Here is a 26,147-nt window from a genome sequence, read left to right on the forward strand (position 1 = left end):
CCGGCCCGGTTCCGAGGGGGCCTCGGCGCGCCCGGGTCAGCGGCGGGCTCGCCGTCCGCGGCCGCCTCCGCCTCCGCCTCCGCAGCGCCGCTCCGCCTCCCGCCGGCAGGAGCGGGCCCGCGCCGCCGTCTCCGGGAAGCCTCCAGCAGAGGGAGACACTCCAGCTGCGGCGCGGGCCTGGGAGCGCCGGGCCCGGAGTGGGTGGGGGCGCGGGGGGTGGGGAGCGAGCGGGAGTGGGGCGAGGGGAGGTGTGTGCGGCGGGGGGGGGGGGGGGGGCTCCGGGGGCGGGTCCCGGTGCCGCTGACGTCCCGAGCAGTGCTGGGAAGTATAGGCTGTGTTGTCACGCCGGTGTCAGTCTGATGAAGATTGGCATCAGGTAAGCTGTCATTCATTTCCATGTCAGAGACGCTTTTGCAGGCGGCGGCGGCGGCGGCGGCGCGGCGGCGGCTGCTGCTGCTGCGGGCGGCTGCCTCAGCGCGTGTGTTTTATTCCAGTCCCCAAGCCAGAGTATTATTCATTGCGACAGGGCAAGGAGGAGAGAGGGAGAGAGGGAGGCAGCAGGGAGGAGAGAGGGAGGCAGCAGGGAGGAGGGAGGCAGCGAGCAGAGAGGGACGGCGGGAGCGTGCAGAGAAGCTGGGGAAGCGCCGGGAGAGCGCGGAGCGGAGCAGCGCGAGCGGCGCCGAGGCCGGGAAGGAGGCGGCCGGAGCGGCGCGGCCCGCCCCGCCCGAGCCCCGGCCCGAGCCGCGGCCCGGCCCGCGCGCAGCCCCGCCGCCGCCCCCGCCGCCGCCCCCGCCGCCCCCGCCGCCGCCGCCTCGCCTCGCCTCGCCTCGCCCCGCTCGGGCCCGCGGCCGGGCGCGCATTGTCCGCGGCCCGAGACGCCGTAGCGCGCGGGCGGGGAGAGCCGGGGGGCCCGGGAGTAGGGACCGGCGCGGGCCGGGCCGGGTGCAGCAGCCGGGGCCGGGCCGGGCGCCCCGCGGGCGCGGTGGGAACCGGGGGCCGGCCCCGGGCGCGCTCTGGGCCGGCGCTCGCTCGGCGCCCCCGGCCCGGAGCTGCCTGCGGGCGGCCGGAGCGCAGGAGCCGCGGCCGCGTCCCTCCCCGCCCGGCGAGCCGGGCCGAGCGGGCTGTGCGGGCGGGCGGGCGGGGACGGGGCTGGGGGCCTCGCCCCAGGACCAGCGGTTCCGCGGGGTCTGCGGCGAGGTCGGGGAGGCGCCGGCGCCCAGGGCGAGGTCGGGGAGGAGGGAGCCCTCCTGGCTTGAGAACTGGGACGCGAGTCAGTCGAAGGGGGGACGGGAAGCGCCCAAGAGCCGGGCGCGGAGGGGGCTGGAGCGGAGTCCCGAGTCGGCCGCGCAAAGTTTGCGTTTCTTTGGGGTTGGGCGAGCGGGGCTCTCCGGACTCCCGCGCCCGAGGCGGCGACGAGGGAGGCGGGCGGTCCTTCGGGGGCTCTGGGCGAGGGAGCCGAGGTTCCCGAGCGCGGGGGACGCGGGCTGGGAACGGCGGGGGGCGGGGGCGGGGGGCGGGGGGCGCAGCAGCCCGGATTCAGGGCCACGCCGGACTTCGGGTGGCGGGAGTCAGGCTGTGCGGAAGCGGGACTGAAGGGCTGCTGAGTCTGCACCCCCGGCCCGGCCCGAGCAGGGGGCTCAGGTCGGAGCTGCGGGCCCGAGGTTGCACCTGAGGCTGGACTCGGCGCGACGGGTGGCGTCCCTAGTATTTTGCCCCGGGATCGCGGCTTTTCTTTGGGATCGAGGCCATCGGAATTTGGGGAGGGTCGCGCGAGCGGGTCCCCTCGCTCCGTGGGCGGGAGGGCGTTTAGGCAGGCGACGAAAGTAGTTGCCCCGGGGCCGTGGCCGGCGAGCCCCGAAGGTCGGCTGCTGCTCCCGGGGGAGAGAGCGGGTCTGGAGCCGAGGACTTGAGGCGCGCAGGGCCCGGTCCCGGGAGCAGGATTCGGGGAAGCGGACACATCCAAGGGACGTTCTGGGTCGAAGCGGCGGGGCAGCGCCGCAGGGCTCGGAGTGGGTCGGAGGACCGAGCCTGGCGGCTCCGCGGGCTCCGGAAGGCCCTCGGGGGGCCGCGGGCGCAGCGCGGCGGGCGGCGCGGGCGGTGCGGGCGGCGCGGGCGGCCCGCAGGGACCGCGGCCTGCGCGGGGGCCCGGCTGCGAGCTGCCGCATCGCGCGGGGAGGCCGGGCTGCGGCCGGGGCAGGAAGGGCTCCGAGTCCGCCGGCCCTCCACCCGCGGGCGCTGCCGGGGAGCCCGGCCGCCGGCCGCCCGCGTGTCCAGCCTGCGAAACGGGGGCGCTCTGGGTCCTCTACCCCCACCCCACTTGGTCTCGGGACTTCGCCAGCGTGTTGACTTTTCGGATTCCGAGTGCTCTCCAGCGGGTGGGAGCCAAAAGCTTCACATCTGAGGCAGATCTGGGTGACCCTCCGCTCCCCAAGCCGAGCAAATGATGGTGTTCAAACATCTATTACGCAAAGCCTAGCCCCTAGCCCCTAGCCCTCTCGCTCGCCCTGCCGATCCGCCCCCCCCCCCAGGGGCCTCGGGGTCTTAGGGGAAGGGAAGGGGGCCTCCTGTCTCTGCGCTCGCGATCTCCCACTCGAGCTGCACCCCGCAACCGCATTTTCCCCTCCCACGGCTCAGGCCTAGCTCGTTGGTGGGAGAGAAGTCCCGACCCGGGTGGGAGGTTATTATCCCTCTGGCCAGCCAGGGAAGCAAAGCGTGTAAGGGGCTGGACGAGAGGAAGACTTGAAAATTCTTTTTTTTTTTTTCTTTTTCTTTTCTTTTCTTTTTTTTGTTTTTGCAATCCGGAGCCCACGGCCCGGCCCCCCGCAGCCCCGGCCCCCCTCGCTCGGGCACCCGGACCGCGCTTCCGGGACTCAGAAGACGCGCGACCCACGAGTGGCCGCAGCGGCCTCGGGCCTCGAGACTGCCCGGCGGCCAAGCTCCAAGGCTGTTTTTCTGCAGGCTTGGAATTCGAGAGCTCTCCCGCCGGGAGCCGGAGGGCGGGAGGGAGCCGTGACCCCACGGAGACTCCCCAGTCACCGCCTCCCCTTTGTGAGCGCGAAAGGCATGAAAGCCCAGAGAAAGAGAAGCTGCTCCGAATAAGGGGCAGGGGGTTACTGGAGGGAGATGGGCCCGGCCACCGCTCACAGTAAAATGCCTCGTGCAAATTGCACTGAAGTGTACCCAACTTGAGACTGGCTGTTTTATGATCCTTTCTGGGAGTTTACTGCTCCATGCTTTTAAGTCTATAGATTGCTTTAAGTTAATGAAAGTGCTGCTTTCAAAAGGGGCTTTTATTGTGCGGCAGTGGCAAAGCCTGTACCTCCCCTTTACTCTTCCAAAATGGGCCTGTTTAAAAAGAGGGAGCCTCCTGGAGTTCCCACATGGACAGAGCCTGGGGGAGGATGCCATGTGACAATGAGGATTAATAAAAAAAAAAAAATCAATGTCCAAGTAATTCAGAAAGACGAGTTTACTTTTCCGGTCCAGTGTGTCACCTGTGCCTTCTGAAACTGCCTTTTGGACTTGCACTGAGTCAGACTTGGAGTGCTGCGGGATACCTCCTCCCTTACCCCCTGTCTCAACACTGCTTTATGTAGGCCTGACCCTGTTCAATTAAACTCAAACTGGATTTCAGGATTTCAACGGGCTGCCAATTCAAACTGCAACTAAAATATTTACTTGGAGCCTGGGGGGAGGAGCTTTGCCCTGCATTTAGTAAGACAGATGTGTTAAAATGTCAGGGAGAAAGGCTGGGAACCTTGAGAAGAAACATGGAAGGCTATTTTTCAGCGCTTTCCTCTTTTTCAATCTATTTGGCACAAAAGGTGAGAGGACAAGGTTTTTGACTAGGTCCTAACACAGAAACTGCAGTGGGGCTGGGCTGTGGCTTTGACCGCATGTCATAACCATTTAAACTGTGGTTAGTTGTTCAAAGCCCAAAGCTTCTCCAAGCTGGGTTTCATTAACTCTACACCAGTTGCCTGGAAGTTCAGTAGCAATAAATTGTATAAACACATTTGAAGTAAGTTAGTGATGAAATAAGGAGAATTACTGTCTTGTGAGTGGAGAATCTTGAATTCATGGAGTTTTAACTTAACTGGAAACATACCTCCTCTCCCTCAGCCTTGATGTTTATGGGTGCACCAGAGTGTGTGTTAAATTTCTGTCTGCCATGTCCATCTTCAACCTGGGACTGTAACTCATTAGGGACCAAGGCATGCCTAGAAAGCAAAAAGACTGGGTTTTAAAGGGGGCTGTATTAGCCTGATTCAGAAACCAAACCAAACCCATCAACCTGACTTCCTTACCCTGGGTGAATGCAACATAAACAGCAGCAGAGCAGGCCAAATTAGATTTTTAAATGTTAGCGGCTTAATAATACTGTGTTGTTAGCAATTGAATTTGTTTTTATTAAAGACACAACCTATAAAATTTATAGGCTTCCAACATGTTGCAAGATTTCCTTGTTATTTATTTAGTGCCCCCCCCGAAATTCTATCTCCAATTTCAGACTTTTGTTCCTGATTTATTTAATTTAGAGCACATTTTCTAAATTAGTTCAAGGAAGGTGAGAAATGCTGTTATAAGTTTTCCTTTTTCCTATGCTGTGTGGCATAAGGACTGTGATGCTGTAAGATATATATAAACGTGTGATGCAATTGCTGGAGGTGACGGCATGTGAAGCCAAGTGTCTGGATCAAACAAAATGCAGATCAGAGTATGGAGAGGGCGAAGTGATGCCACGGAGGAAAAGCAGAGGAAGTTATACGGAAAATGAAATCATCGCGAGCCACCGTCAGCCTTGGTTCTAGCCAACACACCATGCTTTGTATAAAACACTTCACATGCGATCTGTGACTTATTGAAGATTGAATTATATCGAGAAGCAGAATTTAGAGGGAGTAGCTGCCCTGGCTGGGTTCTGGCCAGGCTGCATGGCCAGGCTTGTTGCGATGGGGATCTGCTAATTTAATTAAATCTAATACCTGGTGGGAAAGAGAGGAAGGAGATAATCAGGGTTGGCAGGTCAACATGCTGAGCTAGTGTTTAAGCTGAAATTTGGGGGCCTGGCAGTTTTATGCTCTGTTACTGTCTGGCAACATGACTCCAGCGGGTCACCTAGCTTCCGGATCTCTGTTTCTTCATCTGTAAAGTGGAATGCATCTCGCGGATTCCTCATTAGGCTACAAGAGGGGCAAATCTTGCATGACTCCCTGACTCCCACATTGGACGCGCTCTAAATAATAAAGGAAACGAAGAGAGGCTTCTGAGCAGCAGAGTGACATTCTTCTCTGTGTTTTCTTTCCTTGCCCAATCCAGAGCCTTTCCCCACAACTCTCAGGAGTTCTGAGACTGGGGCAAAGGGGCTGATCGCCTGCCTTTCTTTACATCCTAGAATTTGAAAACGCCTGCTGTGATTCCACAATCCACCTGCACTTTATCAGGAGGGGAAGTTAAGTTGGGGGGGGGGACCAGCATGCTTCTCCCTGGTGGTGCTACCTGGAAGAGCTTTCGGGCATCAGATAAACACAGAATCTGATTTATCAGAAACTCAGCCCCTTCCCTTTGTGCCAGCAGAAAGAAGAGGCCTGAGCCTGGACTGGTGTGTGACATCTGGTCGGGCTGGGGGGGGGATGGGCACTGGTCTGGAGCTAGCCGCAGCTTGAACCTCACTTAGCAGTCTCCATGCTGGCAGATCAAAGCAGATGCTGGGCCAGAGAGCCCAAGAAGTTACACCCAGCACTTATACAAAAGTGTATCCGCACTTGGAGTCTCCTGTTTCCATGCCTGATATTTCAGTGCGAGCCCTGACACTGGAGACGTGGCTTGTGGAATGCTTGCCTTTAATCCCCCCTCATCCATAGGGACTTCTTGGGGTCATTTTTTTCCTCCGCATATCCTCCTCCAGTGGTCTTGAGCAACATCTTAGTCTCTGTTCTGACTAGGGGTGAGAGGATGGAGGTAGGAGGAGCAACAGTTTTGCTATGGGAACGCTTACGGGTTGGAAGGCACCATCCTTCTACCAGAGCTCAAGCTTTTTCTCCTTCCAGAGCCCCCAGGAGTAAGGGAGAAGCAGGCCCTCGGGCAGCTTGGGAAGAGCTCACTGCAAACGTGTTGTCTTGAGGGGGATCTGCTGTTTGGCTTGGATGCCTCACCGCAGGCCCTGCCTGACTGGGTTTCTAATTACAAGAAGGCCATTTCTGCTAAGACCTATCTCACTAAAAACACATCCCTGTGTGTAATAAGAAACCCTAAACCAGGCAGGATATTTTAAAACTGAAGCAATGAAGATTAGATTAAGTCTCCACCAAACAGCTTCGTTCTCGTATTATTTTTGGCTGGAATGTGGAGAAAAGCAGCTGGCCCTGGGGCCCGGAGCAGGATCTTTTGAGGGTTCGGATGGGGCTGGAGTGGGTGGTGTAACTGCTAGTTTCTCTGCTTAATAGGAATGTGGCCAATTTCAGTACAGCTCAGTACAGCTCAGTACAGGCGGTGGGGGTACCCAGTGGGGGATGAGGGAGGCCCCCCCCTCCATTGGGAGAGGCCAGAGAGTGGCCCAGAATGAGCAGATCACAGAGCACTGAGAATGCTTTTAAATTCCCCACCTCATTAGGACCTAGTCTTTTGTGTTTCAGCTTATGCTTCCACTCCCAGTCCTATCCCATGCCTAGTAAAACCACTCATCCTCCACGTGGCCTTTGGAGGAACTTTAATATATTGGGTACTTTTCTGGTTGGAAAGAAGGAACAGATAGTTGTCCAAAATTCCTGGAAATCGAGCCTAGGAACCTGACGTCACAAGCCCTTTTTCTGTCCTGCCGGGGGAGAGGAGGCAGCATGGTCTTCATTCATTCCTTTGTTCCTCCGTCCAGCAAATATTTGTTGCATGTCTCCCGTATGTATGCCTGGTACAGTTCTAGGCATTGAGGCTACAAGCAGCAAAATCAAGCAGGACGAAAACGTATGACCATGAAGTCCCTGTCTTCTTGGAGTTTGCCTGCTGTGGAGAGAGTGCAGAGTATGGGCTTAGCCTCAGATAAAACTACATTGATAGCTTCATTTCTAATTGCAAGAATTTAGACACATTGCCTAACATTTTTGATCTAGCTTTTCCACCCATAAAGAGAGAAATGAAAGTATAAAGCTCAAAGAATTGTGGAGAGAGCATCTGTAAAGTACCTAGCAGTGTGTGGCATACGGCAGAGACGCAATCAGGTTCTTTTTCCTGCCCAGGTTATTCTGGATGGGGGATCCAGGTGGTGGATTACCCAGCCTCCCCCTTCCCCTTCCCTTTCACTTCCACCAGGGATTGTGGCCTGGGGCCTTTCGCAGGTCACTGGCACCATCAATGAATGTTGGACAAACAGCCAGTCACACTGTGGCCTGGTGCTGCCTGCTGCGTACCGACCCCAGCAAGGGCTGTGGTAGAAATAGACACCCAGACCCTGTGCAGTTTGCCAGTGGACAAACTCAACCCAGAAACACGTAAGAGGTGACATGCAGCTGCGCTGAGGTGCCATGAAAATGGGCACAAATCATTTTGTGGGGCTGCTGCCGAGTAATGAGGACAGAGTGGAGGTGAGCGCTCAGCAGCATCAGTACCGAGGTGGGGGTGAGCTCTGGCCAAGCAGGGCTGGAAGGGGACTCAAGACTCTCCAGGCCACAGGGCTCATAGGGATGGCTGGGGGCCCACCTGAACCAGAGTGAGGAGGTCAGCCCCTTCCCGGCATGTCAGGGGGTTGAGTGGGCCACACCTGCCTCCAGCAGTGCCCCCTGGGCCTCTCTGTGTTGGCGACTGTGGGGGGTTTCTGAGAGGACTGTTCCTATTGACTTCTCGATGCGTAGAACTGACTCAGTGCTTGAAGCAAACTGACTAATCCCATTCCTGACTATAACACGACTCTCCTACCCACCATCCCTGGTCTTCCTAAGCTAAGGGAGCAGAGTTTATGGGCCACACCTGGGCCTCTCAGGGCCTAGGAAGCTGGCCCCGGTTAGAGTGGTTGGGATGGAGGAGAGAATAATGGTTTGAACTGGGAGTCACAGGGTGGTGGATTCTGCTCTAGACCTGGCCACTGACTGGCTCTGTGGCCTTCAACAAGTGGCTGACCTCTGGGCATCAGTTTCCTCACTTATCCAATGAGGAGCTTGACCTTGCTCTCAGAGGTCCCCTTCAGCCTGAAGTTCCACGATTCTGTTTCTTACCAACTGGATTGCTTCATGACTGGGCAATGACTGAAACCACTACCACCACCAAGCAAGCTGCAAAGGCACACGCTGGGAGGGTTGGCCCCTGGGTGGTAGGATACCAACACAGTAGAGGGAGTTGGCTTTGACTTGCCTGATGGCCCCCCCGGGGCAAATGGACGGGTCCTAGCAATAACGGTTGGCTCCAAGAGGGCAGCTTTTCAGTCTGAAGACTCACTGGCTTCTTCCTCAAGGGTGACATTTGCTTCCTTTGTTGAGACCATGTGGCCTTGGGAGAGGGACCACAAGCTTTGGAGTCGGATTCTGGGTTCTGACCCTGGTTCTACTACTACTGATCTGTGTGTCTTTGGGTATATCACTTAAGCTCTCTGAGCCTCAGTTTTCTTGGAGATATCGTTTGGATAATAATAATAATACAGAGGACTTAGGAGTGCTGTGAAGACTCTAGAACATAGTATCTAAAAGTGCTAGGCACATGGTAAGCTCATGGTGCCTATTAATATTCTTTCCTAATAAAGCCCATTTTTTAATGGCACTCTCTCATTTAATCCTTTCAACTTTGGGAAGCAGGTGGGATAGGCATTGTTATGTCATTTGACAGATGAGGGGAGGTGAGGCTCAGAGAGCTACAGTGGGGGGTCCAGGAAGAGGTGGTGGGTGTCTCCACCTGTTCACATTGAATAGGGGGTCCAGGTCTACCTTCTACAGCAACGCTCCTTTCTTTAGTCTTTTGGAGACAAAGCAATCGCCTTGCCGCTGAGGGCTGCTAGACCCTGAGCTCCACCTATTCCTCTCCTGAGAATCTCTTTAAAGGAACCAGCAGGACCCATCCTCTCCGTTACCTACACCTTTGTTTGGTAAACTCCGGGGAGAGCTACGAGCTGTTATGGAAACCAATGCCTAGAAGAAGATCTGTATTTTTATTTCCACAAGCCTGCAGTTACAGATGGGACTGGCCAGCACAAGGGGTGGAGGTCGATTTAGGGGCGGGGAGGTGTAGTCATGGCAGTGGGTGGGGGCAGCAGAGCTGTGGTGCAGCCCAAGCTGTCAGCCCCCCGAAGCCTGGGGTGTGGAGGATGGAGGCTCGTACCCACGGTCGTCTGACTTTCAATCCTGACAGACACCAAGGGACGTTGACCCCGTTAATGGTAGGGCCTGCTAACTCCGAGTGGGTGTAGGCCCAGTCCCCCCAGTTCCAGGCTAGCAGTGTGGGTCTGTGGTAGAACGGGGGTGGGGAGGAGTGAGCTTCCCAGTCCCAGGGGTTCTTCTTTCTGCACTCTGACATGGTCACCGATCACTACTCTATATCCAGGCCTGTGTTAAGCCTTGGAAGTACAGGGTTGTTCCTGCCCTTTCTCAGGGGAAGCCATGCTGTGTGTGTGGACTGTGGTTCTAGTTCCAGATCAGAGAGGGGCCCAGAGAGGCTCCAGGGTATGCCCAGGGCCCCGTGGTGACAGGTGCTTGTTCTCACTCCTGAGCCCTCCCTGGTGATTCATCTGTCCGTCAACAAGCATGGCCTGAGCCCACTATTTAATAAATGCCCAGTAGCGTGCTGCACTGGAGTCTCTAGGAGCTATACAATCTTACTGCAGAGCCCAGACAAATGCACATCACACTGAAGACAAGCTGTGTGACCTTTAACATGTCTTTTAATGTCTTTGACTCTTAGCATCCTCATTTTATACAATGAGGAAGTTAGACGAGATTGTCTTTAAGGCCCCTTCTGGGTCTACTACTTATGACTCTCTGGGCTATAAATGCTAAACTGTGTGTGGTTCAGACCCCTGGGCACACTGTGTCTGGAGAAGGTGGTGGGACACCCAGGGGCATTTAGCCCATTCTTGGTAGGACCTGTCTAACCCTGATGAGGTGAGGGAGATGGAAAGAATTGGATATAGCAGCAGTTGGGCCTCACCTATTTGGATGCGGGGGCTGGAAGAGCTCCTGCTGGCAGGCCCTCTGAATTCTCTAGTCTCCAGGGGGACCATAGGGACAGAAATCAAGCAGGAGAGCCCAGTGATATGGGAGCTCAGGTCTGCTGTGCTCCTGGGGCCTGTGTATATAAGTGGTGGTCTTGCCCTGCTACCTCGTTGGGAGCAGCCCCCTCCAGCTCTGGGAGGAGAGAGCCAGACTCGAAGGGGGGGGCAGTAGTCCCCTGGGGCACTCCTCACTTGTGTTTGATCTGGAGGAAAGCCAAGGAGCTTGATGGGATTCCCCAGCCTTCCCTAGAGGCTGTTCCCAGGGAAAGTGACTCGTTCCTTGCACTGGCATAGCTCTCATTGGTAAGGCACCCCAACTCGTGAGAGCCTCTTGGTGGCAATGAGATGGGGACTGCTGACTTCCAGATTGCTAGGAAGGCCGCTTTCCAAGCTGGACATCTGGTCTCCTGGAATACTCTTCAAAGTCATCTCCATTGGCTTTGGAAGGGGAGATGGAAGGAGAACTTCATTCCCAGGCTGTACTCTGGGGACTGCCATTAGCTGCTGGCAAGGAAGAAGGAAACTTCCCTGGCATTCTTTTGCACAGAACTGTGGTGCCAGCGTCCCTGCCTGAGCCTGGTGGAACTGGACTCTTTCAGGGAGGAAGGAGATGGGCTGCCACAACTAGCTTGTAGATCAAGGGAGGAGAAGGATTTTCCCCCCGAACCCTGTGATTTTAGGGGAGCTGTGCAAGACCATAGACTGGGGGCTCCTTCACTATGTGCTGGGGGTTCCCACCTCTCTATCTAGTCCTCACCATGGACCTGAAAAAGAAAGTGAAGCTCAGAGCAGGTAAGAGAGAGAACTTGCCCAGGGTCACGGGGCTGGTTCTGTGGTATTCTGGATCGGCAGGCTTTCTAGCCCAGCCTCTAGGGAGCTGCGTGTTTCAGGGACTAGTTGCTGGATTCCTGGCTGCTTTCTCTCTCCATCTCCCGCCCACCCCAGCCCCCCTGCTCCAGTGCATGCATAGTTCAGTGTGGATCTAGGGCTCTGGCCTGGGGAGGTCACAGGTAATGTGATTGTGGTGCGGCAGGAAGGGCGACTGAGGCAGGACAGTGTAGAACAAGCCAAGGGCTGGGTTTGAGCCTTGCCTCAGGCTTGTTTACTGCGTGACCTTAAAAGCTGGCCCCACTTTCCTCATCAGCAAAGTGGTGGTGATAATACATCCTGTCGGTGCTGTGGAGAGGACCAAATGAGTTAATGTATGTGGATGTGTTATGCCCGTTATAAAAACACAAATGAAAGCGCCTACACAGTGCCTCGCATGTAATACGTGGGGGGGAAAATTGGTTGGCAAGGATTCTGTGTTTCTTATTAGTTTAAAGTAAAGCATTCACGCAAATACACACCTCCTCTTATACTCGCTCACAGAGTTATGACAACCATGTTTAAGCAATGGAAAGCGGGCAGGATGGCCTGCCATGCTACCTCATTGCCAGGGCATGAATGGTTCCCTCTGCATGGTTTCCAGAGTCTGGCAGAAGTTTGAAAAACCTGAATTCTGTGCCTGCTGTGTGTCAGTGGTTGTGCTCACTTAGGCTTTGCCATCTAATGCAGTGCAGGGGCCTGGTGTGGAGTGCAGGGGAGGGGGCGTGATTTGGCCTCCACCAGGTCCCATCAGCCCGAACCAGGTCTTCATCTGATAGATTTTTATTGAGCACCTTCTACGTGCCAGACCCTGCAGAGGTCCTGCAGATACAGCTTCCACTAGACCAGTCCATGGGGGAGGAGGGCACTCGAGCTATGTAGGTGATTACTGAAACCATGGTAAGAGCCTCCGAGAAGTCCAGCAAGAGCGTAAACAGGGAGTGTAACCTACTTTGGGGGTCTTGGAAGGCAGCCTTGTGTTTTGGCCCTCAGATGAGGCCCTTTCTAGGCAAAGAGTTGGCCAAGCCCTCCATCCCTGGTGGCTCATTTTCCATCCCTGGCAAGGGCAGAACAAGGTAAGAGGAAGACAGTGGGCACCAGAAAAGTCCTACCGGGGAGCTTTGCTCCCATCTGAGTTTCCCATCCAGGCAGAGCTGATGTCATTCCCATCCCCCACCCCCAGCCCCCAACCCACCCTCATGCTCCTTAAGGGCATAGCTTTCAGGAGAAGCCTTTAGAAAAAAAAAAAATAGTATCCCTCCCCTATTTTTCCTGAAACTCTGGCTAGGGCCTTCATAGTATCTGGGGGTACCCAGTGATGTTCACATTGATGGCTTGCCTGAGTCTGACTTCTGAAAAGTCCTCAGGGGGAGCAGCTGTAAGCTGAGGAGGAAAGACTTGCCCTTCCTTCTCAGCACCAGCTGGGGAGGGGGGTATTTATTGAAGATCAGGCCCCCTTCCTCTACATTGGCTGGAGTCAACTTCTTGACCTTATTTCTTTGGTGTGTTGGTAAAGCCATGTCATTCTTTTAGAAGCACTGGGCACAATTTGTGATAATTTTGCAGTCTTGTATTTTGGAGGGTTAGGGAAGAGAGAAAAGAAGAGTTGGCCAGAGGGATGAATGGACTTAAGTTGCTAGGGCTGTAAATCCAATTCCATAAATATGAAGAGGAAAGATGCTTTCTTTTTTTTTTTTTTTAATTTTATTTTATTTTAAATATTTTATTTATTTATTTATTTTTTTTATAAATTAATTTTTATTGGTGTTCAATTTACCAACATACAGAATAACACCCAGTGCTCATCCCGTCAAGTGTCCCCCTCCATGCCCGTCACCCATTCACCCCCACCCCCCGCCCTCCTCCCCTTCCACCACCCCTAGTTCATTTCCCAGAGTTAGAAGTCTTTATGTTCTGTGTCCCTTTCTGATATCTCCCACACATTTCTTCTCCCTTCCCTTATATTCCCCTTCACTATTATTCATATTCCCCAAATGAGTGAGAACATACACTGTTTGTCCTTCTCCGATTGACTTACTTCACTCAGCATAATACCCTCCAGTTCCATCCACGTTGAAGCAAATGGTGGGTATTTGTCGTTTCTAATGGCTGAGTAATATTCCATTGTATACATAAACCACATCTTCTTTATCCATTCATCTTTCGATGGGCACCGAGGCTCCTTCCACAGTTTGGCTATTGTGGACATGGCTGCTAGAAACATCGGGGTGCAGGTGCCCCGGCGTTTCATTGCATCTGAATCTTCGGGGTAAATCCCTAACAGTGCAATTGCTGGGTCGTAGGGCAGGTCTATTTTTAACTCTTTGAGGAACCTCCACACAGTTTTCCAGAGTGGCTGCACCAGTTCACATTCCCACCAACAGTGTAAGAGTGTTCCCTTTTCTCCGCATCCTCTCCAACATTTGTTGTTTCCTGCGGAAAGATGCTTTCAAGGGAATAGCTGATGTTGCCGTGTGACTCCCTGGGTTTAGTCATCTCCTAGAGCTGGCAAAGGGGATTTAGTTCAGGGTTAGACAGGTAGGGGTGACAGCCCAGCTTTTGCTACTTGCTGGATGTGTGATCTTGGGCAGTTTCCTAACCTCTTTGAGCCTTACTGTCTTCCCTTTTGTGCAATGGGGAGAGCAATGGCTCTTTGTAGGGGTTAAATGAGACAACACAGCAGAGAGCCTGGTCTAGGGCCTGGCCTCTAGAAGGTCCTGAGTGTGAATTCCATTCCTGTCACTTCCTTCTCTCCCCACAGTGCTGGACATCAAGGAGATGAAAGTACCCCTTTAGGAAGCAGGAGGGAGTGGGGTGCAGGAAGACCATGGGCCTCTCTGGGGAGCACGGCTAGAATGGCCATCTGAGGACACCGCAGCCTGGAGACTTCCATGTCAGAGCCTGGCTTGGTTTCCCTGAAGGGAGGGGAGGCAGTGCTCTGGGTCTCTTGGAAGAACCAGGACAGCACAGGTGATTTCAAGGAGGGCTGTGAAAAAGAGAGTCATTGAAACAGGGAATTGGAGGTACGAATGAAGGCAGGGAGGAAATAAACATTTGTGAAGTGTCCTCTGTGTGCTTGGCATGGAACTAAGTACTTTCGTACCCATTGTTTAACTTTTATGAAATTAGAAGCATAGAATCTTAAGCCATGAAATCTCAGAACTGGAAAGGACCTCTGTCTATCCCAGCCTCTATATTTTCTATATGGAAAATTGAAACTCAGAGAGGGGCAGAAACTTGCCTAAGGTCACAGAAAATTAGTGTCAGAGCTGAATTTGAAACTGCCCAGGCCGAAGCAGTTGGGGCAGTTGGGATAGAGCAGAAAGAGCATAGACTCTGGAATCAGGAAGACTAGGTTTAACTACAGGCCCACTTACAGAAGCTCACTCGCTTCCTGTACCTCAGTTCTCTCAGTGGTCAGATGGAATAGTAATCCTCCACCCTAGTGGTGGCTGGCTGGTGTAAAGAGCCTTGTGTAGCATCAGGGGTTCTGTAGGCCCAGGGCTCTGGCCACACCCACTCTGAAGAGCCCTCAGCCTGTCCCACCCAATGCCCATTGGGTGCTTGATAAACAAAGGCCCGGGACATTCAGTTACTCTTCAAGTACCTACTGGGTGCCAGGTGTATGCCAGGCACTGTTTTGGTGCCTGGAATAGAAAGTTGAGCAAAAACAGACATAGCCTCTATCCTGATAGAGTTTGCAGTTGGTTGGAGTAGAGAGGCCTTACTTAAAAAAAAAAAATCATACAAATAAACATGAGAATACAGGTGTAATAAGAGCTGTGAGAGGAAGAACATGAAACCCTGAGAGCATTGAACAGGAAAGGCTATTTAGAGAGAGCAGGGAAGTGTCTCTCTGAGGAGTGATGTTTGAGCTGAGGTCTGAAGGACATCAGTGAAGAAAAACACGAAGGAAGAGTATCCCCGGTATTGGGGGCAGAGGGAACAGTAGGTGAAAAGGCACTGGGGAGAGAAGAAGGGGCTGAGAGATGGCCAGTGGGACTCGGAAGGGTTCGAGAAAGAGTACCAGGAGTCTGACTCTGGATCAGGCTGCAGCTCCTGGAGAGGTGAGAGATCCCAGTCTGAGATTCTGCAGTGGAGACCAGGTTCAAGTCTGGCTACAGGCCTGGAGAGAGAAACAGATGATCTCCAAGCCTCAGTTTTTCTTCCCCAAATGAAAGTAATAAAAATAAAATCATAGGTAGGTAGATTGCGTGTCCACAGTGGAGAGGAGGGAGGTAAAAGTGAACAAATGGACAACGTACTTGGCCTTCACCATATAAGTGAACAGTGTCAAATTCATTTATGTTAAAGCTTCAATGATTTGGATTCATAATTGAATAAAAGCCAAAGTCCTTATCTTGGCCGAATCTCCACTTCCCCCATTCAACTCCCATCACTGTCTCCCTCACCCATCTACTCCAGCCACACTGACCCCCAGACCTCCTTGTGGTGCCTGGAATAAGTCAGGCATGCTGCTACCTCAGGGCTCTTGCACTTGCTGTCCCTCTGCCTGGCGCGTCCTTTCCCCACACATCTGCCTGGCTCGCTCCCTTGGTTTCTCCAGGTTTCCACTCCAATATCATCCTCTCAGTGAGGCCCTTCCTGAGGACCCTCTCTAAAGTGAAATCCCTTTTCTCCTATCCCTGGCTCTCCCTCCTCCCTTTTATTTTTCTCTAGTATTGATTAGATTTTGTCTCTTCTTTTCCACTCCTATAATCCAGAAGAGTACTTGCATATAATGAAAAGCCAGTCAATGTTTGTGAAGGGAATGATAGGATGAGGAGAACTGTTTGCTTGTGAGATGAGTTGTTAGGTTCATACAAAGTTTGCTTCTTCCCTTCCTCTGAAATGGAGACGTGGGATGTCAGATTGGAAGGAACTCAGTAACTAGTCTTTGAACAACTGTCTCATTCAACCACTGAGGATAGAGATGCCCAGAGAGGTTATGGGGCTTGTGAAAGGTCACACAGTCAGAGCTAGGATGGGAACTGAGGGCTCTGGGGTTCACTTCAAGATCTTTCTACAAGGTTTTTGGCTTTTCTGTGCGACATAGCTTCTGGGGGTCCCCAACTTCCAGGGGGTGGTATGTCCTGAGGACTCAGGCTTCCTTGAATTCTTTTCCTGGGGCCTCATTCCAGATCTCTGTTGCTGCTGCTCATCTCACAGTGAGGCACTTTGGGGCCATCCTTGGGGGTAAAAATGGCCGTCGGCCACATATTTCTCTCCCCATTTCTAGGAAGTAACATGAAGGAGCCCTTGGTCTTCTGTAAAGGTCAATCCACAGGAAATGATAGCTCTTACTTGGTAGGAATCTGCCTAACATGGGGAATGATACAAAGAAGTATCAGTTTCTCATCCTGCATTCCAGAAACTTCTAGTCCAGCAAGGGTGACAGTATTTTATTAACATCAATAATAATATTTTTTATTTTATTATTTTATTTTTTAAATAATAATATTAAAATAATACTAATAGCAAACATTTACTGAGCAGTGACTTTGTACCAGGCATTGTTCTAAACACTTTGCGCCTTACAACTCATTTAACTCTCCCAGTCTTTGAGGTGGCTGCCCTACATCTTTCACATTTGAGTAATCTGAGGCACAGAGAGGTTGAGTCACTGGTTTCAAGTTACCCAGCTAATAGGTGGGCAGGCCAGTATTTGAACCCAGACAGCCTCTCCTCAGTGCTCATCTTCTTATTCATTAAGTTGAATAATAACACAAAACAAGAATCCAAGACACATCGTGAAGAGGTGGGTATGGGGTCAGAGGAGGAGGCTTCACTGCAGGCTACGGTAGTCCTTGATTACTACAGCTTCCTTTGCCTGAATTAGAAGAGGTGTTTGGATAGCTGGAGAGAGACTTTGCCCTTTGTGTTTTCCATCTTCATGTGGAAGGGAACGGTGATTAGGAGGACTTGGTGAAGGTCTTGTCATGGGGCGAGCCCCCTTCTCCCTTGGTGCATGCACACACTTGGAGATGATAGACGTGAGTGAGCCCTCTACCAGCTGCCGGGTGAGGCTGGGAGGAGGGCCTGGCACAGTCTGACTCCTTCCCCATGGAACGGTTCTCCATGTGCTTACGTTATGGGGACTCTGCCTAGATTCCTGGTAAGGAGCCTCCTGAGCAGGACTCTCAGGATCCAGGCTTCTTAAATGTTTGGGGGAACCTCTGAGAAGATCCTCTAAATGGTCTCCAATAATGTAGCTGTTCTATCTGCAAAATGGGCTGGTAATCCCCTACCATGGGGTTGTTGTGAGTATTCGATGGGGGCAGTGCCTCAAAAAAATCTGCCCCCATTGGCGTCAGTTACCAAGTACCTCTTCTCTTCTATCCACTCCCCTCAAACCCCAGCTCAGCCCAGACTGGCTTCCTTAGTCTTAGCCTGGAGCTGGGACATAGAGAGAAGGGGAGGTTTCTCTGTATGACCTGGCCCTTTGGGTCTATGCTGGAGGATGGGCCTAAAGCTATTCTCCTTTTCAGAGTTAAGAGTCATTGATAATGTCTTGCAATTACATCTGCATCCTGAAAAATGTATTTGCTTTCTTTGGAACCACGAAGCACAAGGGAGCCTTGGTTATAGGATGACCAACCATCACAGTTTGCCCGGGATAGTTTTAGTGTAAAAGTCTCATGTCCAGGGGAACCCTTTGGTCCTGGGGAAGTTGGTCACCCTATGAGTCAGTTAGGAGGGAGAGGATAGGTATGGCTGAGGCTCCTGTACCCACTAAAGGCTACCCCCGTTGCTCCCTCCACTTGGCTTCTGAATCTCCCAGTGACGGACAGGAATCCATGGAGGGCTTAGTTGAGAAGTAAAAGGGTTTGGCTTCAGACAGACCAGAATTCAAATCCCACGTCTGCTGTGTACTATCAGCTTGACTTTGGTCAAGTCTTAGTGTCCTCATTCATAAAAATGGGGACTTTAATAACTATATTACGTTGTTGTGTTGGGACTCAAACGGCCTAATGCATGGAGCAGCTGGCACATGATAGGTATAACAGGCTGAGCTATCTGAGCCCTATCCCCAGTGCTGGGGATGGAATGTTAAGGAGCTGCTTCCTTTCTCCCACAGAGGCTCGGCCGGGGTTAGGCCCTCCCAGCTTTTCCAAGTCAGCTGCACTTGGCCTGCCCAACAGCAGTGTCCTGGCCTGCCAGCAGCCCCCCAAGAGGAACCTGTAAAGGACCCTTGGAGGGTTTTGTGGGGAGAGAGATGGAGACAGGTGACCTGCTATTGTTCCTGCCCTTGAGGCTGGGCTGGTAGCTCGACTCCAAGGTACTTTTAATGTATCTCTTCCCCTTTCCCTGACTCATTTGATTTTCTGGAAAACAGGAAGACTCGTTGGAATCAAGAGAACTTGCAGGAGGATGTTGGGGAGCCTCTAGTCTAATTTGGCCTCTTCTTGGATGAGGACCTGGAGAATGGGGTGGTTCTGACCATCTGAGATTTGACCGATGGTTAGTACCCAGAGAGCCTCTTGGCTGAATAGGCTGGAGATTCTTTAAGCTCCAAGGGACATGGTACATGCGGGCAGCATGCAACAAGTCTGTTTTCTGGCAGTGGATTGTCTGTTATGTGGATTATTGGTGACACAGCTTATATTCCTGGCCAGCTACCCTCTGCCACTGCAACCTACTCCTGGGCATCCTTTCTTAATAGAAGGAGAGCTGTGCTCATGGGGCATTGACTCTTTTTTTTTAAATTAGTTTTTTTTTTTACATTGACTCCTTGTAATGGGTCAAATGAAACTAAGAAGATAGACATCATTTCCAAAGACATTCTAAAATTCACAAAAAGAGGTGTTTCCTTCAGATTAACTATTTTCCTGATTAGCCACAGTAGTTGACCTTAATGAGCGAGGGGCATCAGCAGATTTCATTCACTCCATGAATGAAGTGTTCATTAAGTGCCAGTATGGGCAGGGAACAGTTTCATCCAGAGCAGAGAGTATGAATGGGCTATTACTTTGAGCTGAATGTGTTCTGTTTCCTGTGGGGTTTTCCTCTGTTGCCTGCAGATCCTCCATTTGCCTCAAATATATTTTCAATTTATTTAGCACCCACTGTGTGCTGGCCACCCTGGAGGAAGCCAAAAGTTGATAAGACTTGGCCTCTACCTGAAGGAGCTTACACTTTGAGTAGGGGAGATAAGCATGAAAACATGGAAAGTTAGATTATTTTGGAGGAGTTCCATAGCAGTACTTAAGAGTGGTTCATGACAAGAGATATTACAGGTCAGGAGGATTCATTACCAAATGGGAGATACTACTAAGAGTGAGGCTCACAGAGGAAGGAGAGATCAAGTGGGCTGTGGGGATTGGGAGAGACGTCATGGAAGAGGTGGATGTGCCAAACCCTTGACACTTACTACTTGGTAACAGGCTTGAAGTATATAACTGTCCCCGTTTTCACATATGGCACATGCCCAAGCCACACAGCTGATTAAGTTTGGATCAAAACTTAATCCAGGGGCACCTGGGTGTCTCAGTGGTTGAGTGTCTGCCTTTGGCTCAGGTCATGATTCTGGGGTCCTGGGGTGGAGTCCCACATCAGGCTCCACACAGGGAGTCTACTACTCCCTCTGCCTATGTCTCTGCCTCTCTCTATGTGTCTCTCATGAATTAATAAATAAAATCTTTAAAACAAAAACAAAAAACCAGGTCTATCTTTATCTAAACTTTTTCCGTTAGAAATCCTGTCTCCCATGAGCTTAAAGTTTGGGTAGGGTTGAATAGGCAGGGAGAGGAAAGCCATAAACAAAGGCGTGTATGTAGGAAAATATCAAGTAAGGACCCTAGGGTAACAAGCCAGCCAGCATGAAGGGAGGAGGGGCTCCTGGTGGAGTAAGAGAGCCTCTGGAACTTTGCACATGCTGACTACTCTTCCCTGCTTCCTCCCCAGAACCTCTCCTCCCTCACGCAGGAGCAACCCATTGCTTTTTCTGGCTTGGAGTTTGGAGGCTAGCTAGGCTGGCAACTTCCAAGAAGACCTAATAAATCCCTAGTGATCATAGTAATGATAGCAACACCATCTCATACCTGTATAATGCTTTTCCATCTACACAGTACATTCCCTTGAAACCCAGAACAAACCACAACGAAAGACATCCTAATGGTTGAGCACAGTCCAGGGCCCAAGGCCATTGCTGCTTAGACCTCAGGAGACAGGCCAAGTACCAGTTCCTCAGGCAGGTTACTCACTGTTAATCATTGTGTGTGGTCAATAAACATTTGTTAAGTGGTTGCATTTTAGGGGAGTCCAACTCCATTTGTGGGTAACCTGATTCCAGCACCCCTGTAGAAAGCAGGCAGCGTCCCTAGTCCTTCCCTCCTGGAGTTTGTTCAGTGTCCTCTGTGCCCAGTGGCCCCATACCTCAGTCTGAGTAGAGTCTGTTGCAAAGCCTATGTGCATTTTTAGCTGCTGAGTTCAAGGTTGAAAGAAATCTGGATTTTTCCCCCTTTGGTTAGGCTCTAGGCTCTTTGGGTTCAATTTGTCTACAAGAAAGTAAATATATTGCATATATGATAAAAATTTGCCATTTTAACCATTTTTGGGTATACAGTTCAGTGACATTAATTGTATTTACAGTGTTATATAATCATCACCATATCTATTTCCAAAACTTTTTAATCACCCCAAACAGAAGCTTTCTACCCATTAAGCAATGACTCCCCATTCGGCCCTCCCTTCAGCCCTGGTACCCTCTAAATCTATTTCCTGTCTTTACAAATTTGCCTGTTCTAGATATTTAACTTAAATGGAATCACAATATATTTATTCTTTTTGTTTGACTATTTTATGTAATGTGTTCAGGGTTCATCTGCATTGTAGCATATGTAAGAATCTCATTCCTTTTTATAGCTGAGTAATAGTCCGTTGTGTGTATATATATATATATATATAATTGTATAGTATAATATTGTATTACACATTGTATTTTATATATATATATATATATATATATATATATATATATATATATATACACTGCATTCTGTTTATCTCTTTCTTTGTGATGGACACTTGTGTTGCTTCACTTTCCAACTATTGTAAATAATGCTGCAATAAATATTGGTACAAGTATCTGTTTGCCACCCTATTTTCTGTTCTTTTGGTTATATATTTAGGAGTGGAATTTCTGGGTCATATGGTCATTCAATGTTTAACTTTTTGAGAAATTATCAAACTATTTTCCACAGCAGCCACACCATTTCAAGTTCCCATCAGCAAAGCACAAGCATTCCAATTTCTCCACATCCTTGCTGACACTATTTTCTGTTTTTGTTTGTTTGTATCCAATCTAGTAGGTATAAGGTGGTACCTCATTGTGATGTTGATTTGAGTTTCCCTAATGACTCAGGATAAGACTTTTTGTGGACTTATTGGACTTTTGCATATTTCCTTAGAGAAATGTCTATTCAAGTGCTTTGCTCATTTTTATTTATTTATTATTTATTTATTTATTTTATTTTTTTTAAATTTTTATTTATTTATGATAGTCACAGAGAGAGAGAGAGAGAGAGAGAGAGAGAGAGAGAGAGAGAGAGAGGCAGAGACATAAGCAGAGGGAGAAGCAGGCTCCATGCACTGGGAACCCGACATGGGATTCGATCCCGGGTCTCCAGGATCGTGCCCTGGGCCAAAGGCAGGCGCTAAACCACTGCGCCACCCAAGGATCCCTATTTATTTATTTTTATTTATTTATTTTTATTTATTTATGATAGTCACAGAGAGAGAGAGAGAGAGAGAGAGAGAGAGGCAGAGACACAGGCAGAGGGAGAAGCAGGCTCCATGCACCGGGTGCCCAATGTGGGACTCGATCCCGGGTCTCCAGGATCGCGCCCTGGGCCAAAGGCAGGCGCCAAACCGCTGCGCCACCCAGGGATCCCGCTTTGCTCATTTTTAAATTGTTCTTTTTGTTGTTGAGTTTTAAGAGTTCTTTATATATTCTGGACATTTAACCTTTGTCAGATACATGATTTACAAATATTTTCTATCATTCTGTAGGTTGTCTTTTCACTCTGTTGATAATGTTCCTTGATGGACAACATTTTTTAAATTTCAGTGAAGTTCAATTTATATATTTTTCTTTTGTTACTTAGAGTTTTAGTGATATATCTAAGAATTGTTGCCAGATCCAAGGCGTTATCCCTAATTTTTAAAGAGCTTTATGTGTTTAGCTCTTATATTTAGATTGTTGATCCTTTTGAGTTAATTTTTGTATGTGGTATGAGATAGGGGTCCAACTTTATTCTTTTGCATGTGGAAATATGGTTCTCCCTGCATCATTTAAGAGACTATTCTTTCCCCATTGAATGGACTTGGCACTCTGTCAAAATCAATTAACCATAGATGTACAGGGTTATTTCTGGAGTCTTGATTCTATTCCATTGGTCTATATACCAGTCTTTATGCCAGTGGCACACTGTTTTGATTCCTGTAGATTTGTGGTAAATTTTGAAGTTGCAAAGTATGAGCTTTCCAACTTTGCCCTTTTCCTTCAGGCTTGTTTATGGATACTTAGGACTTTTTGCAATCCCATATCAATTTGGGTAAAGGGCTGTTGGAATAAACCTTTTAACAATATTAACTCTTCCTATCCATGAACATAGAATGCCTTTCCGGGATGCCTGGGTGGCTCAGCGGTTGAGCCTTGCCTTTGGCCCAGGGCACAATCCTGGAGTCCCAGGATGGAGTCCCACATCGGGTTCCTTGCATGGAGCCCGCTTTTCTCTCTGCCTGTGTCTCTGCCTCTCTCCCTCTCTGTGTCTCTCATGAATAAATAAATAAAATATTTTTTAAAAAAATGCCTTTCCATTTATTTAGGTCTTCTTTAATTTCTTTCAGCAACAGTTTTCAGTTTTCAGGGTACAAGTATTTCACCTTTTTGATTATATATATTCCTAGGCATTTAATTCTTTTAGATGCTATTTCTTAATGTCCTTTTCAGATTGCTCATTACTGGTATATAGAAACACAACTGATTTTTGCATGCAATCAGGTACCCTACAACTTTGCTGAATTTGTTTGTTCCAGTAGCTTTCTTATAGATTCTTTGGGATTTTCTATATATAGGGCTGTGTCATCTACGAGTAGAAATTATTTTACTTCTTCCTTCTAATTTGGATATCTTTTGTTTCTTTTTCTTGGGTAATTTCTTTGACTAGAATTTCTAGTCAATGCTGAATAGCAATGGTAAAAGTGGGCATCTTGTCTAATTCTTGATCTTAAGGAGATAGCTTTATGCCTTTCATCATTGCATATGATGTTAGCTGTCTACCACCCTTTTGATGATGGGGGTATTCCTAAGGTCTTGGGTCAGGTGAGGATGGGAGCCACCATCTGCTTTATTACCCAACAAATAGATTTCTCCTGAAGGAGAATATCTTAGTCTGGTTGGGCTGCTGTAACAAATTACTATAGACTGGGTAATTTATAAACAGCATAAATTTATTTCTCACAGTTACGGAGACTGAGAAGTCCAAGATCAAGGTGCTGGCAGATTCAATGTCTGTTGAGGGACCACATACTGGTTCACAGGTAGTTGACTTCTTGCTAGAATCTCACATGGCAGAAAGGGTGAGGGAGCTTTCTGGGGTCTCTTTTTATAAGGGCACTAATCCCATTCATGAGAGCTACACCTTTGTGACCTAATCACCTCCCAAAGGCCCCACCTCCAAATACCATCACATTGTGGATTAGGATTTCAACATAGGAATTTTGGAGATACACAAACATTCAGTCTATAGCAGACCATCATATAGGGAGTCATGTTGAGGGAAAATACCCACTAATTAGAAAATACCCATTTCATGTCAGCACTCATCACATTGTTAAAATGTCAGTTGAACTAAAACCCAAACATCTGTTAGGTTCCCACTATACTGCACACACTTTTATTATTTCATTTAATTTTGCCACAGCCCTCAGAGACAGGGTCTTTGTTATAACTACTCCCATTTCAGAGGTGAGAAAATGAATGCTAAGTGGGTGAGATGGTTCTTACAGCTGGCAGGTGTTCAAAGGAAGTTTGGTATAATGCAAGTTTCCTGATTTGTACATTGACTTCTATCAGAAAACCTCCCTGTGGGTTGGAGGGTTGGGGAAGGCTTTCTCAAAGACACACCACCCCTCAGCCTATTCTGATAACTTATTTAAGGGTGTTCCGCCCCAGGTAGGGAACCACTGCTGCAAGGATCCACTGTGACAGACAGGGCTTGCTATAACCCATAGGTTTGTGTGCAGTGGAGAAAAGATTGAGAGCCACTGCAAGCCATAGCATCTTCTTTCTTTTGTGATGTTGGTGCTGCCAAGTCAGCTAGAGAGACCCGTGGAGTTGCTTCTATCAGAAGATTCCAAGAGGGAACTCTCTCTGAGGATTGGTAGCGAATTCTTTATAGCTCAAGAAGTGCTAGGCCAGGCGACTTCGCCCTATACCAAAGTCTTATACTGTTAACTCAGCAGTAATCAACACTCTTGGGGAGATTAGCTTTATCAAGTAACTGCAGCCACAGGTACCTGGATAATTCATAGCCAATGTTTAGTTTCTGCCTCAAATTTCTGGGTCACTGGAGCTCTGTGAGATCCTATTCTGGACAGTGTTATGGGACCTGACTAGTGAGCCTGTCTGTCTGCCGCAGAGGTGTAGACACAAGCCATGGAGTCGAGTCCCCATTGTAGGGAACTGCATCTGTGGGAAAGTTCGAGATTTCCCAAGTCCTGGTGCTGGGTGCTAATCCTCAGTTTGGATAAGACTCAGCAAAAGTGGCTGTTGATGTTCTAATTGGGACTCCTGCACATAAGAGTCCGAATCCACTCAGGGTAGAGGAAAACTGCATTTTTGCTCTCTCGGTTTTTTAGCTCGAATTTCCTTTCTTTTGGCCTCATTTTCTGCATTTTAGTCGGGAAGCATGGTTGAATTTAATTCCCTGCTCCTTCTCTCCTGCGCGGAGGAGGATTTGCTGAGAGTCCCCTGCCAGGGCTGGCCATTTTGGTGTCCCATTTATGTTTTCAGCACACATCAGAATCATCAGTTCACCAGACGTCCCTGGGCTGCAGATGGCCATGGGGACAAACCCTACCAAGAGGTAGGTCTATTGAAATTCTGAAAACATACATATAAACAAACAGAACCAAGGGGGGAGGGTAACCCTGTCTCTAATGGCCCCACCATCAGCCCTCTTTAGATGAAATTCAGCAGGTCTTTATTGTCTCAGTTCAGCTTAGCAAATGTCTCTGTGGTGATTCAGATGAAATGCAGCGCTTGCCTTCAAAGAATTCAAACTCAGCTTGGCCACTCAGTTACAGGGAGCTCCTTTCCTCCCTCATTTCTCTATCACTCTTTGCCCCTTCCTCCTGTTCCTATCATCTCTCATATTTTTCCTGCCCTGCAGGCTTGAAGCCTTGGTGTCCATCTCACCTTTCCTCTCCTTCATTTTCTGCTCCCTAGGGCAACCGTACGTCCCACTTTGCCCAGGACAGTCCTGATTTAAGTTTGCTGTCCCCGTGTAATTGGAATGGCTCCCTTTGCACTCTCAAAGTGTGTCCAAGTTTGGGCGATAAATAAATGGTCAAGTCAGTCTCTAACCTTTTAGAGACTAAGGCTGTCCTCCCATCCTTCCCCACGTCTGGTGTGTCACTGCCTTGTTACCGCCACCACCTTGGTCCAGATGGTGACACCTCCTGCCTGGATTACGGCAATTACCTTCTCCCTGGCTTCCTTCCTTCCCGTGCCTCTCCCTTGCAATCCATTCGGCAAATCATTGCCTGATGAATTCTCTCAAAACACAGTTCTGTGCTGCTCACTTCACTGGTTCCTTGCTGCTTGCAGGGTAACAATTCAAACATCTTAGTCTGCACTTGAAGCCCTTTACAGCTCGGCCCCTGTTTTTGTCTACGTGAATCTCATTTCCCCTCTCATTTGGTTGATTCACTGGCCCCTGCACCCTTCCCTTTGCTGACCACCATGGCTCATAAAGGTCTGCTTACCTGGCCCTTCCCAGAGATGCAAATCCTGGGTGTGCGCGTGTCCTTCAAGCCAAGCGTCATCTCCCGCCTCTTAGGTACAGCATTCTGAGACCAGCCCACAGCT

The 26,147-nt window shown here is 50.0% G+C and overlaps 1 protein-coding gene across 3 annotated transcripts in view; it reads left to right on the forward strand.

Annotated features, from left to right (window-relative positions):
- The first annotated feature begins 305 nt into the window (after window positions 1-305).
- PKNOX2 (PBX/knotted 1 homeobox 2) overlaps window positions 306-26,147 on the forward strand; it is a 254,489-nt gene continuing 228,647 nt past the window's right edge. For all 3 annotated transcript variants that reach the window (XM_055306571.1, XM_055306572.1, XM_055306573.1), the window contains exon 1: window positions 306-376. The gene's annotated coding sequence lies outside the window, so the exon portion shown is untranslated. The remainder of the gene's footprint in view (window positions 377-26,147) is intronic.

This window comes from Nyctereutes procyonoides, unplaced genomic scaffold (assembly GCF_905146905.1).
Source record: "Nyctereutes procyonoides isolate TBG_1078 unplaced genomic scaffold, NYPRO_anot_genome, whole genome shotgun sequence".
NCBI lineage: Eukaryota > Metazoa > Chordata > Mammalia > Carnivora > Canidae > Nyctereutes > Nyctereutes procyonoides.